We start from the raw sequence: 18,346 nt of genomic DNA, 5'->3' as shown, positions 1-18,346 counted from the left end.
CCCTCCCACTGAAACTTCCGGTGAGGAGGGGAGGGCTGCGGGAAGGAAGGAAGACAGGTGTCCTTTTTTCCTGTCCGGACAGCAATCAAAAGACCAGGGTAATACTTGAAAACGTCTGGAGTCAGAAAAGGACTAAATATATATATATATATATATATATATCGTAATTATTTTCTCTCCCTCTTTCTCTCTCTTTTTCAAATAAAAATGTTTAAAACCCAAAACTCGCACATTTGGATGTGTCTCAGCCTCTCTAGAGGTTTCTCGTTTTTCAAAAATCATCATCATCATCATTTTTATTTTATTTTTTTGACTTGCCGAGCTGCAACACTCAATTTGTTTTGTCTTCTACAGGTTAAGAAGTGAGGGGAGCCGAATGTCAACTTGTCAAACATTTTCTATGCCCATTTGATGCCTGCATTCAATTTGTTTTTGTCTTCTACAGGTCTCCTTGAAGAAGTGAGGGGAGCCGAATGTCAACTCGTCAAACATTTCCTATGCCCGGTTGATGCCTGCATTCAATTGGTTTTTGTCTTCGACAGGTCTCCTTCAAGAAGTGAGGGGAGCCGAATGTCAACTCGTCAAACATTTTCTATGCCCGTTTGATGCCTGCATTCAATTGGTTTTTGTCTTCTACAGGTCTCCTTCAAGAAGTGAGGGGAGCCGAATGTCAACTTGTCAAACATTTTCTATGCCCGTTTGATGCCTGCATTCAATTGGTTTTTGTCTTCTACAGGTCTCCTTCAAGAAGTGAGGGAGCCGAATGTCAACTCGTCAAACATTTTCTATGCCCGTTTGATGCCTGCATTCAATTGGTTTTTGTCTTCTACAGGTCTCCTTCAAGAAGTGAGGGGAGCCGAATGTCAACTCGTAAAACATTTTCTATGCCCGTTTATGCCTGCATTCAATTGGTTTTTGTCTTCTACAGGTCTCCTTGAAGAAGTGAGGGGAGCCGAATGTCAACTCGTCAAACATTTCCTATGCCCGTTTGATGCCTGCATTCAATTGGTTTTTGTCTTCTGAGGTCTCCTTCAAGAAGTGAGGGGAGCCGAATGTCAACTCGTCAAACATTTTCTATGCCCGTTTTATGCCTGCATTCAATTGGTTTTTGTCTTCTACAGGTCTCCTTGAAGAAGTGAGGGGAGCCGAATGTCAACTCGTCAAACATTTCCTATGCCCGTTTGATGCCTGCATTCAATTGGTTTTTGTCTTCTACAGGTCTCCTTCAAGAAGTGAGGGGAGCCGAATGTCAACTCGTAAAACATTTTCTATGCCCGTTTTATGCCTGCATTCAATTGGTTTTTGTCTTCTACAGGTCTCCTTCAAGAAGTGAGGGGAGCCGAATGTCAACTTATCAAACATTTCCTATGCCCGTTTGATGCCTGCATTCAATTGGTTTTTGTCTTCTACAGGTCTCCTTCAAGAAGTGAGGGGAGCCGAATGTCAACTTATCAAACATTTTCTATGCCCGTTTGATGCCTGCATTCAATTGGTTTTTGTCTTCTACAGGTCTCCTTGAAGAAGTGAGGGGAGCGAATGTCAACTCACAAACATTTCCTATGCCCGTTTGATGCCTGCATTCAATTTGTTTTTGTCTTCTACAGGTCTTCTTGAAGAAGTCAGGGAGCCGAATGTCAACTCGTCAAACATTTCCTATGCCCGTTTGATGCCTGCATTCAATTGGTTTTGTCTTCGACAGGTCTCCTTCAAGAAGTGAGGGGAGCCGAATGTCAACTTATCAAACATTTTCTATGCCCGTTTGATGCCTGCATTCAATTGGTTTTTGTCTTCTACAGGTCTCCTTCAAGAAGTGAGGGGAGCTGAATGTCAACTTCGTAAAACATTTTCTATGCCCGTTTTATGCCTGCATTCAATTGGTTTTTGTCTTCTACAGGTCTCCTTCGAGAAGTGAGGGGAGCGAATGTCAACTTGTAAAACATTTCCTATGCCCGTTTTATAATTGCCAACAGAAAGGGAGAGTGGGGAGGGAAGGAGAGTGAAAGAGCAATTCGCCTTGTAGTAAGGTTCCATGCAGAAAATCCAAACAAGCCTTGGTGGGGCGGGGGGGGGGGTGTTTCGCAACCCTAAGTTCTATGCCTGGACTTAATTTGTTTTTGTCTTGTACAGGTCTCCTTCAAGAAGTGAGGGGAGCCGACTGTCAACTCATAAAACATTTTCTATGCTCGTTCTATGCCTGCACTCCATTTGTTTTTTTTTGTCTTGTACAGGTTCACCTTCAAGAAGTGAGGGGAGCCGACTGTCAACTCGTAAAACATTTTCTATACCCGTTCTATGCCGGCACTCAATTTGTTTGTCTTGTCTTGTACAGGTTCACCTTCAAGAAGTGAGGGGAGCCGACTGTCAACTCATAAAACATTTTCTATGCCCGTTCTATGCCTGCACTCAATTTGGTTTTTGTCTTGTACAGGTTCACCTTCAAGAAGTGAGGGGAGCCGACTGTCAACTCATAAAACATTTTCTATGCCTGTTCTATGCCGGCACTCCATTTGTTTTTTTGTCTCGTACAGGTTCACCTTCAAGAAGTGAGGGGAGCCGACTGTCAACTCATAAAACATTTTCTATGACCGTTCTATGCCTGCACTCAATTTGTTTTTGTCTGGTACAGGTTCACCTTCAAGAAGTGAGGGGAGCCGACTGTCAACTCATAAAACATTTTCTATGCCCGTTCTATGCCTGCACTCTATTTGTTTTTCTCTCGTACAGGTCACCTTCAGGAAGTGAGGGGAGCCGAATGTCAACTCATAAAACATTTTCTACGCCCGTTTTCCTAGTGGCCAACCGAAAGGCGGGAGGTGGGAAAGGAGTTTGAAAGAGCGGTGTAGCAGTTTGGGATCGAAAGCGCATTCCATTCCTAACTTGCAAAGATTGTAACTAAGCGCCTGGCCTTTCCGCCACGCAAACTGGAGAACGTGATCGTCGACCTCTCGGCAACGGCCATGTTTTCGGTTGGAGAATATGAATTACGATACACCCAGAGGGGGCCGGGTAGAGAACCAGGGTCCAAAGGGACAACGAATGACGCAATCTCCGAGTCGGCTACACCCAGGTCATGCCGAGATGTTGGCTCCTCATAAATCCTCGGGAGGTTTTGTTTACTACCCCATCCACCAGGCCTCGATCAACATCAGGGGACGGAGGGGAGGGGGGTGGCCAAAGTCAACGAGCCTTTTATTCCATCCGTGCAATAAAACATTCGCGGCCGCTGACGGATTCACCAAGGAGGAAGAACGAGCGAGGGAAAGGAGGAGGGCGTCAAGAAGGAAAGGAGGAAGGATTCCCGTCTTATTACATAGCAATAAATCAATTCAATTTATAGCAGGCCTCGCTGCTGATAAATACGGAGTGGGGGCGAGGGGAGGGCGAGGAGGGGGCTGCGATTCCATTCAGGGTGGAGGGGAGGGGCGCACGTATAATTAACCCGGGAGGCACGAGGGCCTTGCTATTTCTATTGCATAGCAATATTCCAAGAGTCAGTAGCGAACCCTGTCGCTAAAAATCGGGGAGGAAAAGAGGGGAGGAAGAGGGGATCCGGGGGCCGCCACGAAAGCCCTCGGCGTGGGCAACTTCGCACGCGTGGCGTTGACCAAACTACTCCCCCTCCAAAAAAGCAACCAAGCGACGCCGTTTGCCAAGGGGATCTGCTTGCGAGGAGAGAGAGATAGACCGACGGCGAGACAACAGGCCGGCATTTTGTTGTCGATATTCCACACATCGCCGCTCAGGGCGTTGGCGGCCCCCTGCAGCGTCCAGGTGACCAGGGCCAGTTGCCGTCGGAAGAGGACTTCGTCGAACTTCTCCGGGCGTCTCGCAGGAGGCCGGCGTGCTCCAGGAGGGCCCTCAAAGTGTGGGGCCCCGGCCGTGGAGGATGTGCCGGAAGGGAGTCTCGGTCACCGCCACGTATTGAGAGAGGAAGTAGAATTCCACCTGGAGGAAGAAGGAGGAAGCGTTGGGAGGCATCCTTTGGACGGCTGCGGACCCCCCTAAAAGGGCCAGGGCCAGGCTGAAGGATTTGGGGGGGGTGTCTCTCCTCACACTTGACGCCCCCAGAACCATCGATTAATAGTCTAGCAGGATTTGCGTCTGGGGGCTACCGCGGAGAGAGGGGCGGAGGAAGGGATTGGAAGAGAGTAAAGCGATACAGCGGAGAGAGGGCAGAGGAAGGGATTACAAGAGAGTAAACAGGCTACAGCGGAGAGATGGCGGAGGAAGGATTAAAGAGAGTAAACAGGCTACAGAGGACAGATGGCGGAGGAAGGGATTAAAAGAGAGTAAACAGGCTACAGCGGAGAGATGGCGGAGGAAGGGATTAAAGAGAGTAAACAGGCTACAGAGGAGAGATGGCAGAGGAAGGGATTGCAAGAGAGTAAACAGGCTACAGAGGAGAGATGGCGGAGGAAGGGATTGCAAGAAGAATAAACAGAGCTACAGCGGAGAGAGATGGCGGAGGAAGGGATTGCAAGAGAGTAAACAGGCTACAGAGGAGAGATGGCAGAGGAAGGGATTGCAAGAGAGTAAACAGGATACAGCAGAGAGAGATGGCGGAGGAAGGGATTGCAAGAGAGTAAACAGGCTACAGCGGAGAGATGGCAGAGGAAGGGATTACAAGAGAGTAAACAGGCTACAGCGGAGAGATGGCGGAGGAAGGGATTAAAAGAGAGTAAACAGGCTACAGAGGACAGATGGCGGAGGAAGGGATTAAAAGAGAGTAAACAGGCTACAGAGGAGAGATGGCAGAGGAAGGGATTGCAAGAGAGTAAACAGGCTACAGCGGAGAGAGGGCAGAGGAAGGGATTACAAGAGAGTAAACAGGCTACAGCGGAGAGATGGCGGAGGAAGGGATTAAAAGAGAGTAAACAGGCTACAGAGGACAGATGGCGGAGGAAGGGATTAAAAGAGAGTAAACAGGCTACAGAGGACAGATGGCGGAGGAAGGGATTAAAAGAGAGTAAACAGGCTACAGAGGAGAGATGGCGGAGGAAGGGATTAAAAGAGAGTAAACAGGCTACAGAGGAGAGATGGCAGAGGAAGGGATTGCAAGAGAGTAAACAGGCTACAGCGGAGAGAAGAGAAGAGGATTGCAGAGAGAAAGGATTGCAAGAGAGTAAAAGGATTGCAAGAGAGTAAACAGCTACAGAGAGAGAGGGCAGAGGAAGGGATTGCAAGAGAGTAAACAGGCTACAGAGGAGAGAGGGCAGAGGAAGGGATTGCAAGAGAGAGTAAACAGGCTACAGCGGAGATATGGCGGAGGAAGGGATTACAAGAGAGTAAACAGGCTAGAGCGGAGAGATGGCGGAGGAAGGGATGGCAAGAGAGTAAACAGGCTACAGCGGAGAGATGGCGGAGGAAGGGATGGCAAGAGAGTAAACAGGCTACAGCGGAGAGATGGCGGAGGAAGGGATTGCAGAAGAGTAAACAGGCTACAGTGGAGAGATGGCAGAGAAGGGATTGCAAGAGAGTAAACAGGCTACAGCGGAGAGAGGGCGGAGGAAGGATTGCAAGAGAGTAAACAGGCTAGCGGAGAAGGGCAAGGAAGGGATTGTAAGAGAGTAAACAGGCTACAAGCGGAGAGATGGCTGAGGAAGGGATTACAAAAGATTAAACAGGCTACAGCGGAGAGAGAGGGCGGAGGAAGGGATGGCAAGAGAAGTAAGCGATACAGCGGAGAGATGGCAGAGAAGGATTGCAAGAGAGTAAACAGTCTACAGCGGAGAGATGGCGGAGGAAGGGATTGCAAGAGAGTAAACAGGCTACAGATGGCAGAGAATGGCAGAGGAAGGATTGCAAGAGAAGTAAACAGGATACAGCGGAGAGATGGCAGAGGAAGGGATTGCAAGAGAGTAAACAGGCTACAGCGGAGAGAAGGCAGAGGAAGGGATTACAAGAGAGTAAACAGGCTACAGCGGAGGATGGCAGAGGAAGGGATTACAAGAGTAAACAGGCTACAGCGGAGAGAGAGGGCAGAGGGAAGGATTACAAGAGAGTAAACAGGCTACAGCGGAGGGATGGCAGAGGAAGGGATTACAAGAGAGTAAACAGGCTACAGCGGAGAGAGAGGGCAGAGGAAGGGATTGCAAGAGAGTAAACAGGCTACAGCGGAAGATGGCGGAGGAAGGGATGGGAGTTAAACAGGCCACAGCGGAGAGAGGCGGAGGAAGGATACAAGAGAGTAAACAGGCTACAGCGGAGAGATGGCGGAGGAAGGGATGGCAAGAGAGTAAACAGGCTACAGCGGAGAGAGGGCGGAGGAAGGGATTAAAGAGAGTAAACAGGCTACAAGCGGAGAGATAGGCGGAGGAAGGGATTGCAAGAGAGTAAACAGGCTACAGCGGAGAGATGGCGGAGGAAGGGATTGCAAGAGAGTAAACAGGCTACAGCGGAGAGATGGCGGAGGAAGGGATAGCAAGAAAGTAAACAGGCTACAGCGGAGAGGGATGGCAGAGGAAGGGATTGCAAGAAGAGTAAACAGGCCACAGCGGAGAGAGGGCAGAGGAAGGATTACAAAGAGAGTAAACAGGCTAGGGAGAGATAGCGGAGGAAGGGATAACAAGAAGAGTAAACAGGCTACAGCGGAGAGATGCGGAGGAAGGGATGGCAAGAAAGTAAACAGGCTACAGCGGAGAAGATGGCGGAGGAAGGAGGATAGCAAGAGAGTAAACAGGCAACTTAGCGGAGAGATGGCGGAGGAAGGATTAAAAGAAGTAAACAGGCTACAGCGGAGAGATGGCGGAGGAAGGATTGCAAGACAGTAAACAGGCTACAGCGGAGAGAGGGCAGAGGAAGGATTGCAAGAGGGTAAACAGGCTACAGCGGAGAGAGGGCAGAGGAAGGATTGCAAGAGGGTAAACAGGCTACAGCAGAGAGATGGCGGAGGAAGGGATTGCAAGAGAGTAAACAGGCTACAGCGGAGGGATGGCAGAGGAAGGGATTGCAAGAGAGTAAACAGGATACAGCAGAGAGAGATGGCGGAGGAAGGGATTGCAAGAGAGTAAACAGGCTACAGCGGAGAGAGGGCAGAGGAAGGGATTACAAGAGAGTAAACAGGATACAGCGGAGGATGGCAGAGGAAGGGATTGCAAGAGAGTAAACAGGCTACAGCGGAGAGAGAAGGCAGAGGAAGGGATTGCAAGAGAGTAAAAGGATACAGCGGAGAGAGGGCAGAGGAAGGGATTGCAAGAGAGTAAACAGGCTACAGCGGAGGGATGGCAGAGGAAGGGATTGCAAGAGAGTAAACAGGCTACCGCGGAGAGAGAAGGCAGAGGAAGGGATTGCAAGAGAGTAAAAAGGATACAGCGGAGAGATGGCAGAGGAAGGGATTGCAAGAGAGTAAACAGGCTACAGCGGAGGGATGGCAGAGGAAGGGATTGCAAGAGAGTAAACAGGCTACAGCGGAGAGAGAAGGCAGAGGAAGGGATTGCAAAGAGAGTAAAAAGGATACAGCGGAGAGAGGGCAGAGGAAGGATTGCAAAGAGAGTAAACAGGCTAGAGCGGAGAGAGGGCAGAGGAAGGGATTGCAAGAGAGTAAACAGGATACAGCGGAGAGAGGGCAGAGGAAGGGATTGCAAGAGAGTAAACAGGCTACAGCAGAGAGATGGCAGAGGAAGGGATTGCAAGAGAGTAAACAGGCTACAGCGGAGAGATGGCAGAGGAAGGGATTGCAAGAGGGAAGTAAACAGGCTACAGCGGAGAGATGGCAGAGGAAGGATTGCAAGAGGAGTAAACAGGCTACAGCGGAGAGATGGCAGAGGAAGGGATTACAAGAGAGTAAACAGGCTACAGCGGAGAGATGGCAGAGGAAGGGATTGCAAGAGAGTAAACAGGCTACAGCGGAGAGAGATGGCAGAGGAAGGGATTGCAAGGGAGTAAACAGGCTACAGCGGAGAGAGATGGCAGAGGAAGGGATTGCAAGAGAGTAAACAGGCTACAGCGGAGATTGCAAGGGAGTAAACAGGCTACAGCGGAGGAGAGGAGGAAGATTGCAAGAGGGTAAACAGGCTACAGCGGAGAGAGGGCAGAGGAAGGGATTGCAAGAGAAGTAAACAGAGCTACAGCGGAGAGGAGCAGAGGAAGGGATTGCAAGAAGAGTAAACAGGCTACAGCGGAGAGATGGCAGAGGAAGGGATTGCAAGAGAAATAAACAGGCTACAGCGGAGAGATGGCAGGAGGAAGGGATTGCAAGAGGAAATGTAAACAGGCTACAGCGGAGAGAGATGGCGGAGGAAGGGATTGCAAGGGAGTAAACAGGCTACAGCGGAGAGATGGCAGAGGAAGGAGATTGCAAGGAGTAAACAGAGCTACAGCGGAGAGATGGCAGAGGAAGGGATTGCAAGAGAGTAAACAGGCTACAGCGGAGAGATGGCAAGAGGAAGGGATTGCAAGAGGAGTAAACAGGCTACAGCGGAGAGAGGGCAGAGGAAGGGATTGCAAGAGGAGTAAACAGGCTACAGCGGAGAGAGGGCAGAGGAAGGGATTGCAAGAGTAAACAGGCTACAGCGGAGAGAGGGCAGAGGAAGGGATTGCAAGAGAGTAAACAGGCTACGGAGAGAGGGAGCGGAGGATTGCAGAAAAGGAAGGGATTGCAAGAGAGTAAACAGGATACAGCGGAGAGAGATGGCGGAGGAAGGGATTGCAAGAGAGTAAACAGGCTACAGCGGAGAGAGGCAGAGGAAGGGATTGCAAGAGAGTAAACAGGCTACAGCGGAGAGATAAGCAGAGGGAAGGGATTGCAAGGGAGTAAACAGGCTACAGCGGAGAGAGGGCAGAGGAAGGGATTGCAAGAGAGTAAACAGGCTACAGCGGAGAGAGGCAGAGGAAGGGATTGCAAAGAGAGTAAACAGGCTACAGCGGAGAGAGAGATGGCAGAGGAAGGGATTGCAAGAGAGTAAACAGGCTACAGCGGAGAGAGGGCAGAGGAAGGGATTGCAAGAGAGTAAACAGGCTACAGCGGAGAGATGGCAGAGGAAGGGATTGCAAGAGAAGTAAACAGGCTACAGCGGAGAGAGAGGGCAGAGGAAGGGATTGCAAGAGGGAGTAAACAGGCTACAGCGGAGAGAGGGCAGAGGAAGGGATTGCAAGAGAGTAAACAGGCTACAGCGGAGAGAGATGGCGGAGGAAGGGATTGCAAGAAGGAGTAAACAGGCTACAGCGGAGAGATGGCAGAGGAAGGATTGCAAGAGAGTAAACAGGCTACAGCGGAGAGAGATGGCGGAGGAAGGGATTGCAAGAGGGTAAACAGGCTACAGCGGAGAGAGGGCAGAGGAAGGGATTGCAAGGGAGTAAACAGGCTACAGCGGAGAGATGGCAGAGGAAGGGATTGCAAGAGAGTAAACAGGCTACAGCGGAGAGAGATGGCGGAGGAAGGGATTACAAGAGGGTAAACAGGCTACCGCGGAGAGAGGGCAGAGGAAGGGTTTGCAAGGGAGTAAACAGGCTACAGGCGGAGAGATGGCAGAGAAGGGATTGCAAGAAAGTAAACAGGCTACAGCGGAGGGATGGCAGAGGAAGGGATTGCAAGAAGAGTAAACAGGCTACAAAAGCGGAGAGAGAAGGCAGAGGAAGGGATTGCAAGAGAGTAAAAAGAATACAGCGGAGAGAGAGGAGCAGAGGAAGGGATTGCAAGAGAGTAAAGCAGGCTACAGCGGAGGATGGCAGAGGAAGGATTACCAAGAGAAGTAAACAGGCTACAGCGGAGAGAGAAGGCAGAGGAAGGGATTGCAAGAGAGTAAAAAGGATACAGAGGAGAGAGGGCAGAGGAAGGGATTGCAAGGGAGTAAACAGGCTAGAGCGGAGAGAGGGCAGAGGAAGGGATTGCAAGAGAGTAAACAAGCTACAGAGGAGAGAGGGCAGAGGAAGGGATTACAAGAGAGTAAACAGGCTACAGCAGAGAGAGGCAGAGGAAGGGATTGCAAGAGAGTAAAACAGGCTACGCGGAGAGAGAAGGCAGAGGAAGGGATTGCAAGAGAGTAAAAAAAGATACAGCGGAGAGAGGGCAGAGGAAGGGATTGCAAGTGGGTAAACAGGATACAGCGGAGAGAGGGCAGAGGAAGGGATTGCAAGAGAGTAAACAAGCTACAGAGGAGAGAGGGCAGAGGAAGGGATTACAAGAGAGTAAACAGGCTACAGCGGAGAGAGGGCAGAGGAAGGGATTACAAGAGAGTAAACAGGCTACCGCGAGAGAGAGAAGGCAGAGGAAGGGATTGCAAGAGAGTAAAAAGGATACAGCGGAGAGAGGGCAGAGGAAGGGATTGCAAGAGAGTAAACAGGCTACAGCGGAGGGATGGCAGAGGAAGGGATTGCAAGGGAGTAAACAGGCTACAGCGGAGAGATAGGCAGAGGAAGGGATTGCAAGAGAGTAAAAAGGATACAGCGGAGAGATGGCAGAGGGAAGGGATTGCAAGAGAGTAAACAGGCTACAGCGGAGGATGGCAGAGGAAGGGATTGCAAGAGAGTAAACAGGCTACCGCGGAGAGAGAAGCAGAGGAAGGGATTGCAAAAGAGTAAGAGGATACAGCGGAGAGAGGGCAGAGGAAGGGATTGCAAGGGAGTAAACAGGCTACAGCGGAGAGATGGCAGAGGAAGGGATTGCAAGAGAGTAAACAGGCTACAGCGGAGAGAGGGCAGAGGAAGGGATTGCAAGGGAGTAAACAGGCTACAGCGGAGAGATGGCAGAGGAAGGGATTGCAAGAGAAGTAAACAGGCTACAGCGGAGGGATGGCAGAGAAGGGATTGCAAAGAGAGTAAACAGGCTACAGCGGAGAGAGAAGGCAGAGGAAGGGATTGCAAGAGAGTAAAAGGATACAGCGGAGAGAGGCAGAGGAAGGGATTGCAAGAGGGTAAACAGGATACAGCGGAGAGAGGGCAGAGGAAGGGATTGCAAGAGAGTAAACAAGCTACAGAGGAGAGAGGGCATAGGAAGGGATTGCAAGAGAGTAAACAGGATACAGCAGAGAGAGATGGCGGAGGAAGGGATTGCAAGAGAGTAAACAGGCTACAGCGGAGAGGGCAGAGGAAGGGATTGCCAAGAGGGTAAACAGGCTACAGCGGAGAGATGGCAGAGGAAGGGATTGCAAGAGAGTAAACAGGCTACAGCGGAGAGATGGCAGAGGAAGGGATTGCAAGGGAGTAAACAGGCTACAGCGGAGAGATGGCAGAGGAAGGGATTGCAAGAGGAGTAAACAGGCTACAGCGGAGAGAGAAAAGCAGAGGAAGGGATTGCAAGAGAGTAAAAAGGATACAGCGGAGAGATGGCGGAGGAAGGATTAAAGAGAGTAAACAGGCTAGAGCGGAGAGATGGCGGAGGAAGGGATTGCAAGAGAGTAAACAGGCTACAGCGGAGAGAGAGCAGAGGAAGGGATTGCAAGGGGAGTAAACAGGCTACAGCGGAGAGATGGCAGAGGAAGGGATTGCAAGAGAGTAAACAGGCTACAGCGGAGAGAAGAGGCAGAGAAGGGATTGCAAGAGTAAAAGGACCCACAGCGGAGAGATGGCGGAGGAAGGGATTAAAGAGAGTAAACAGGCTAGAGCGGAGAGATGGCGGAGGAAGGGATTGCAAGAGAGTAAACAGGCTACAGCGGAGAGAGGGCAGAGGAAGGGATTGCAAGGGAGTAAACAGGCTACAGCGGAGAGATGGCAGAGGAAGGGATTGCAAGAGAGTAAACAGGCTACAGCGGAGAGAGATGGCGGAGGAAGGGATTACAAGAGGAGTAAACAGGCTACAGCGGAGAGAGGGCAGAGGAAGGGATTACAAGGGAGTAAACAGGCTACAGCGGAGAGATGGCAGAGGAAGGGATTGCAAGAGAGTAAACAGGCTACAGCGGAGAGAGATGGCGGAGGAAGGGATTGCAAGAGGGTAAACAGGCTACACGCGGAGAGAGGGCAGAGGAAGGATTGCAAGGGAGTAAACAGGCTACAGCGGAGAGAGGGCAGAGGAAGGGATTACAAGAAGAGTAAACAGGCTACAGCGGAGAGAGATGGCGGAGGAAGGATTGCAAGGGGAGTAAAAGCAGGCTACAGCGGAGAGATGGCAGAGGAAGGGATTGCAAAGAGAGTAAACAGGCTACAGCGGAGAGATGGCGGAGGAAGGGATTACAAGAGGGTAAACAGGCTACAGCGGAGAGAGGGCAGAGGAAGGGATTGCAAGGGAGTAAACAGGCTACAGCGGAGAGATGGCAGAGGAAGGATTACAGAAGAGTAAACAGGCTACAGCGGAGAGAGATGGCGGAGGAAGGGGATTGCAAGAGGGTAAACAGGCTACAGCGGAGAGAGGAGCAGAGGAAGGGATTGCAAGGGAGTAAACAGGCTACAGCGGAGAGATGGCAGAGGAAGGGATTGCAAGAAGAGTAAACAGGCTACAGCGGAGAGAGATGGCGGAGAAGGGATTGCAAGAAGAGTAAACAGGCTACCGCGGAGAGAGGGCAGAGGAAGGGATTGCAAGGAGTAAACAGGCTACAGCGGAGAGATGGCAGAGGAAGGGATTGCAAGAGAGTAAACAGGCTACAGCGGAGGGATGGCAGAGGAAGGGATTGCAAGAGAAGTAAAACAGGCTACAGCGGAGAGAGAGCAGGAAGGAAGGGATTGCAAGGGAGTAAACAGAGCTACAGCGGAGGGATGGCAGAGGAAGGGATTGCAAGAGAGTAAACAGGCTACAGCGGAGAGAGAAGGCAGAGGAAGGGATTGCAAGAGAGTAAAAGGATACAGAGGAGAGAGGGCAGAGGAAGGGATTACCAGGAGTAAACAGGCTAGAGCGGAGAGAGGGGCAGAGGAAGGGATTACAAGAGGTAAACAGGATACAGCGGAGGAGGGCAGAGGAAGGGATTGCAGAGAGTAAACAAGCTACAGAGGAGAGATGGCGGAGGAAGGGATGAAAAGAGTGTAAAGAGGCTACAGAGGAGAGATAGCAGAGGAAGGGATGGCAAGAGAGTAAACAGGCCTCACCATGATCACGAATGTTAAACATCCGCAGAAGCCGCTCAATTGTGTTCCTCCAGAGGTGTAGATGTCCCTGCGCAGCTTCTCGGCGGCCCGCACGTAATCCCCGTGCAGTACATCCACTGCAGGGTGAGACCCGACTCTGGGCGAGGGAGAAGCAGAGTAAGGGGTGGTGGAGAAAGGTGTAGCCGGTGCTCGGGTGCAGAGGGGGTTGGGGGAATCCCCCTCCGAGGAGAGAGGCCCAGCGGCCTCACCCGGCAGGTGGCGCCCAGGTGACGGAGCCTGTTTCTCCCTTGCGCCCTTCCCCCTGCTGGGCCCAGCTATGAGAAAACGCAAGAGTAAGCGGCGTGGTTTCCCGGGGAGGCGGATCTCACGATTTGCAAGGTGGTGGGTACTACTACGCTCTCTCCTGATTTGGGGCCGCTGTGGGGTGCCACCTCCTGCAACATGGGGTGTGTAGTTGAGCGTGGGCGGGAGACAGACGGAGGGTGCTCAACGCACAAGGACACCCGACTCTCCATTTGGGAGCCCTCTTAGGGAACAACTGAGCGGAAATGGCTCCCCAAATACGGAGGTGCTAATTTGGTTTGTGGGGGTGAAAGCATCAGGGTAGAAAATAGGAGGCGGGGAGTTCTAGTCCCTTAGGCATTAAAGCCAACTGGGTGACTTTGGGCCAATCACCAGGAGAATGGGAGTTCTAGTCCGCCTTGTAGGCATGAAAGCCAGCTGGGTGACTTTGGGCCAATCACCAGGAGGCAGGGGAGTTCTAGTCCCGCCTTAGGCATGAAAGCCACCTGGGTGACTTTGGGCCAATCACCAGGAGAATGGGAGTTCTAGTCCCTTGGGCATGAAAGCCAGCTGGGTGACTTTGGGCCAATCACCAGGAGGGGAGTTCTAGTCCCTGCCAGGCATGAAAGCTGGGTGACTTTGGGCCAATCACCAGGAGAATGGGAGTTCTAGTCCCGCCTTGGCATGAAAGCCAGCTGGGTGACTTTGGGCCAATCACCAGGAGAATGGGAGTTCTAGTCCCGCCTTAGGAAAGAAAGCCAGCTGGGTGACTTTGGGCCAATCACCAGGAGACGGGAGTTCTAGTCCCGCCTTAGGCACGAAGCCAGCTGGGTGACTTTGGGCCAATCACCAGGAAGAATGGGAGTTCTAGTCCCGCCTTAGGAAAGAAAGCCAGCTGGGTGACTTTGGGCCAATCACCAGGAGACGGGAGTTCTAGTCCGCCTTAGGCATGAAAGCCAGCTGGGTGACTTTGGGCCAATCACCAGGAGAATGGGAGTTCTAGTCCCGCCTTAGGAAAGAAAGCCAGCTGGGTGACTTTGGGCCAATCACCAGGAGGCGGGGAGATTCTAGTCCCGCCTTAGGCATGAAAGCCAGCTGGGTGGCGTTGGTCAATCACCAGGAGAATGGGAGTTCTAGTCCGCCTTAGGCATGAAAGCCAGCTGGGTGGCGTTGGTCCATCACCAGGAGGCGGGGAGTTCTGAGTCGCCTTAGGCAAGAAAGCCAGCTGGGTGACGTTGGTCCAATCACCAGGAGACGGGGAGTTCTAGTCCCGCCTTAGGCATGAAAGCCAGCTGGGTGACTTTGGGCCAATCACCAGGAGAATGGGAGTTCTAGTCCCGCCTTAGGCATGAAAGCCACCTGGGTGACTTTGGGCCAATCACTAGGGCGACAGTGAGTTCTAGTCCCGCCTTAGGCATGAAAGCCAGCTGGGTGACTTTGGGCCAATCACCAGGAGAATGGGAGTTCTAGTCCTTAGGCATGAAAGCCAGCTGGGTGGCGTTGGTCCAATCACCAGGAGGCGGGGAGTTCTAGTCCCGCCTTGGGCATGAAAGCCAGCTGGGTGACTTTGGGCCAATCACCAGGAGAATGGGAGTTCTAGTCCATTAGGCATGAAAGCCAGCTGGGTGACTTTGGGCCAATCACCAGGAGACAGGGAGTTCTAGTCCCGCCTTAGGCATGAAAGCCAGCTGGGTGACTTTGGGCCAATCACCAGGAGAATGGGAGTTCTAGTCCCGCCTTAGGCTCCAGCTGGGTGACTTTGGGCCAATCACCAGGAGAATGGGAGTTCTAGTCCCACCGCCTTAGGTATGAAAGACAGCTGGGTGACTTTGGGCCAATCACCAGGAGAATGGGAGTTCTAGTCCCGCCTTAGGTATGAAAGACAGCTGGGTGACTTTGGGCCAATCACCAGGAGAATGGGAGTTCTAGTCCCGCCATAGGCACGAAAGCCAGCTGGGTGACTTTGGGCCAATCACCAGGAGACTGGGAGTTCTAGTCCCGCCTTAGGTATGAAAGACAGCTGGGTGACTTTGGGCCAATCACCAGGAGAATGGGAGTTCTAGTCCCGCCATAGGCACGAAGAAGCCAGCTGGGTGACTTTGGGCCAATCACCAGGAGACTGGGAGTTCTAGTCCCGCCTTAGGTATGAAAGCCAGCTGGGTGACTTTGGGCCAATCACCAGGAGAATGGGAGTTCTAGTCCGCCTTAGGGATGAAAGCCAGCTGGGTGACTTTGGGCCAATCACCAGGAGAATGGGAGTTCTAGTCCCGCCTTAGGCACGAAAGCCAGCTGGGTGACTTTGGGCCAATCACCAGGAGAATGGGAGTTCTAGTCCCGCCTTGGGCACGAAAGCCAGCTGGGTTACTTTGGGCCCAATCACCAGGAGAATGGGAGTTCTGTAGTCCGCCTTAGGACACGAGCCAGCTGGGTGACTTTGGTCCAATCACCAGGAGAATGGGAGTTCTAGTCCCGCCTTAGGCATGAAAGCCGGCTGGGTGACTTTGGGCCAATCACCAGGAGAATGGGAGTTCTAGTCCCGCCTTAGGCATGAAATCCGGCTGGGTGACTTTGGGCCAATCACCAGGAGAATGGGAGTTCTAGTCCCGCCTTAGGCATGAAAGCCAGCTGGGTGACTTTGGGCCAATCACCAGGAGACTGGGGTTCTGAGTCCGCGCCTTAGGTATGAAAGCCAACTGGGTGACTTTGGGCCAATCACCAGGAGACTGGGAGTTCTAGTCCCGCCTTAGGTATGAAAGCCAGCTGGGTGACTTTGGGCCAATCACCAGGAGAATGGGAGTTCTAGTCCCGCCTTAGGCATGAAAGCCGGCTGGGTGACTTTGGGTCAATCACTAGGAGACTGGGAGTTCTAGTCCCGCCTTAGGCATGAAAGTCAGCTGGGTGACTTTGGGCCAATCACCAGGAGACTGGGAGTTCTGAGTTCTGCCTTAGGCATGAAAGCCAACTGGGTGACTTTGGGCCAATCACCAGGAGAATGGGAGTTCTAGTTCTGCCTTAGGCATGAAAGCCAACTGGGTGACTTTGGGCCAATCACCAGGAGAATGGGAGTTCTAGTCCCGCCTTAGGCATGAAAGCCAGCTGGGTGACTTTGGGCCAATCACCAGGAGAATGGGAGTTCTAGTTCTGCCTTAGGCATGAAAGCCAACTGGGTGACTTTGGGCCAATCACCAGGAGAATGGGAGTTCTAGTCCCGCCTTAGGCATGAAAGCCAGCTGGGTGACTTTGGGCCAATCACCAGGAGACTGGGAGTTCTAGTCCCGCCTTAGGTATGAAAGCCAACTGGGTGACTTTGGGCCAATCACCAGGAGAATGGGAGTTCTAGTCCCGCCTTAGGCATGAAAGCCAACTGGGTGACTTTGGGCCAATCACCAGGAGACTGGGAGTTCTAGTCCCGCCTTAGGTATGAAAGCCAGCTGGGTGACTTTGGGCCAATCACCAGGAGAATGGGAGTTCTAGTTCTGCCTTAGGCATGAAGGCCAACTGGGTGACTTTGGGCCAATCACCAGGAGAATGGGAGTTCTAGTCCGCCTTGGGCATGAAAGCCAGCTGGGTGACTTTGGGCCAATCACCAGGAGAATGGGAGTTCTAGTTCTGCCTTGGGCATGAAAGCCAACTGGGTGACTTTGGGCCAATCACCAGGAGACTGGGAGTTCTAGTCCCGCCTTAGGCATGAAAGCCAGCTGGGTGACTTTGGACCAATCACCAGGAGACTGGGAGTTCTAGTCCCGCCTTAGGCATGAAAGCCAGCTGGGTGACTTTGGGCCAATCACCAGGAGACTGGGAGTTCTAGTCCCGCCTTAGGCATGAAAGCCAACTGGGTGACTTTGGGCCAATCACCAGGAGACTGGGAGTTCTAGTCCCGCCTTAGGCATGAAAGCCAGCTGGGTGACTTTGGGCCAATCACCAGGAGAATGGGAGTTCTAGTTCTGCCTTAGGCATGAAAGCCAACTGGGTGACTTTGGGCCAATCACCAGGAGAATGGGAGTTCTAGTCCCGCCTTAGGCATGAAAGCCAACTGGGTGACTTTGGGCCCAATAACCAGGAGACTGGGAGTTCTAAGTCCTGCGTTAGACACGAAAGCCAGCTGGGTAACTGTAGGCCAATCACCAGGAGACTGGGAGTTCTAGTCCTGCGTTAGACACGAAAGCCAGCTGGGTGACTTTGGACCAATCCCCAGGAGAATGGGAGTTCTAGTCCGCCTTAGGCATGAAAGCCAACTGGGTGACTTTGGGCCAATAACCAGGAGACTGGGAGTTCTAGTCCTGCCTTAGGCAGGAAAGCCAGCTAGGTGACGTTGGGCCAATCCCCAGGAGAATGGGAGTTCTAGTCCCGCCTTAGGCATGAAAGCCAGCTGGGTGACTTTGGACCAATCCCCAGGAGAATGGGAGTTCTAGTCCTGCCTTAGGCACGAAAGCCGGCTGGGTGACTTTGGGCCAATCACCAGGAGAATGGGAGTTCTAGTCCCGCCTTAGGCACGAAAGCCAGCTGGGTGACTGTGGTCCAATCACCAGGAGAATGGGAGTTCTAGTCCCGCCTTGGCACGCAGCCGGCTGGGTGACTTTGGGCCAATCACTAGCGACAGGGAGTTCTAGTCCGCCTTAGGCATGAAAGCCAGCTGGGTGACTTTGGGCCAATCACCAGGAGACGGGAGTTCTAGTCCGCCTTAGGCATTAAAGCCAGCTGGGTGACTTTGGGCCAATCACCAGGAGAATGGGAGTTCTGGTCCCGCCTTAGGCACGAGCCGACTGGGTGACTTTGGGCCAATCACCAGGAGACCCCGGGGAGTTCTAGTCCCGCCTTAGGCATGAAAGCCAGCTGGGTGACTTTGGGCCAATCACCAGGAGAATGGGAGTTCTAGTCCGCCTTAGGCATGAAAGCCAGCTGGGTGACTTTGGGCCAATCACCAGGAGACGGGGGAGTTCTAGTCCCGCCTTAGGCATGAAAGCCAGCTGGGTGACTTTGGGCCAATCACCAGGAGAGTGGGAGTTCTAGTCCGCGCCTTGAGCACAGCCAGCTGGGTGACTTTGGGCCAATCACCAGGAGAATGGGAGTTCTAGTCCCGCCTTAGGCAGAAAGCCAGCTGGGTGACTTTGGG

General features: G+C 52.3%; 1 protein-coding gene across 1 annotated transcript in view; it reads left to right on the top strand.

Moving 5' to 3' along the window:
* Positions 1-217, top strand: part of LOC113431871 (phosphatidylinositol 4,5-bisphosphate 3-kinase catalytic subunit alpha isoform-like) — a 30,623-nt gene extending 30,406 nt beyond the window's left edge. Inside the window, 1 exon segment of the mRNA XM_087944935.1 lies at positions 1-217. This exon segment is cut by the window's left edge and continues 535 nt beyond it. The gene's annotated coding sequence lies outside the window, so the exon portion shown is untranslated.
* Positions 218-18,346: the final 18,129 nt, after the last annotated feature.

Source organism: Notechis scutatus, chromosome Z, assembly GCF_049901735.1.
Source record: "Notechis scutatus isolate UNSWTSFEM ecotype Mainland chromosome Z, rNotScu1.2, whole genome shotgun sequence".
Lineage (NCBI taxonomy): Eukaryota > Metazoa > Chordata > Lepidosauria > Squamata > Elapidae > Notechis > Notechis scutatus.
This window is presented reverse-complemented; position numbering and strand designations above follow the sequence as displayed.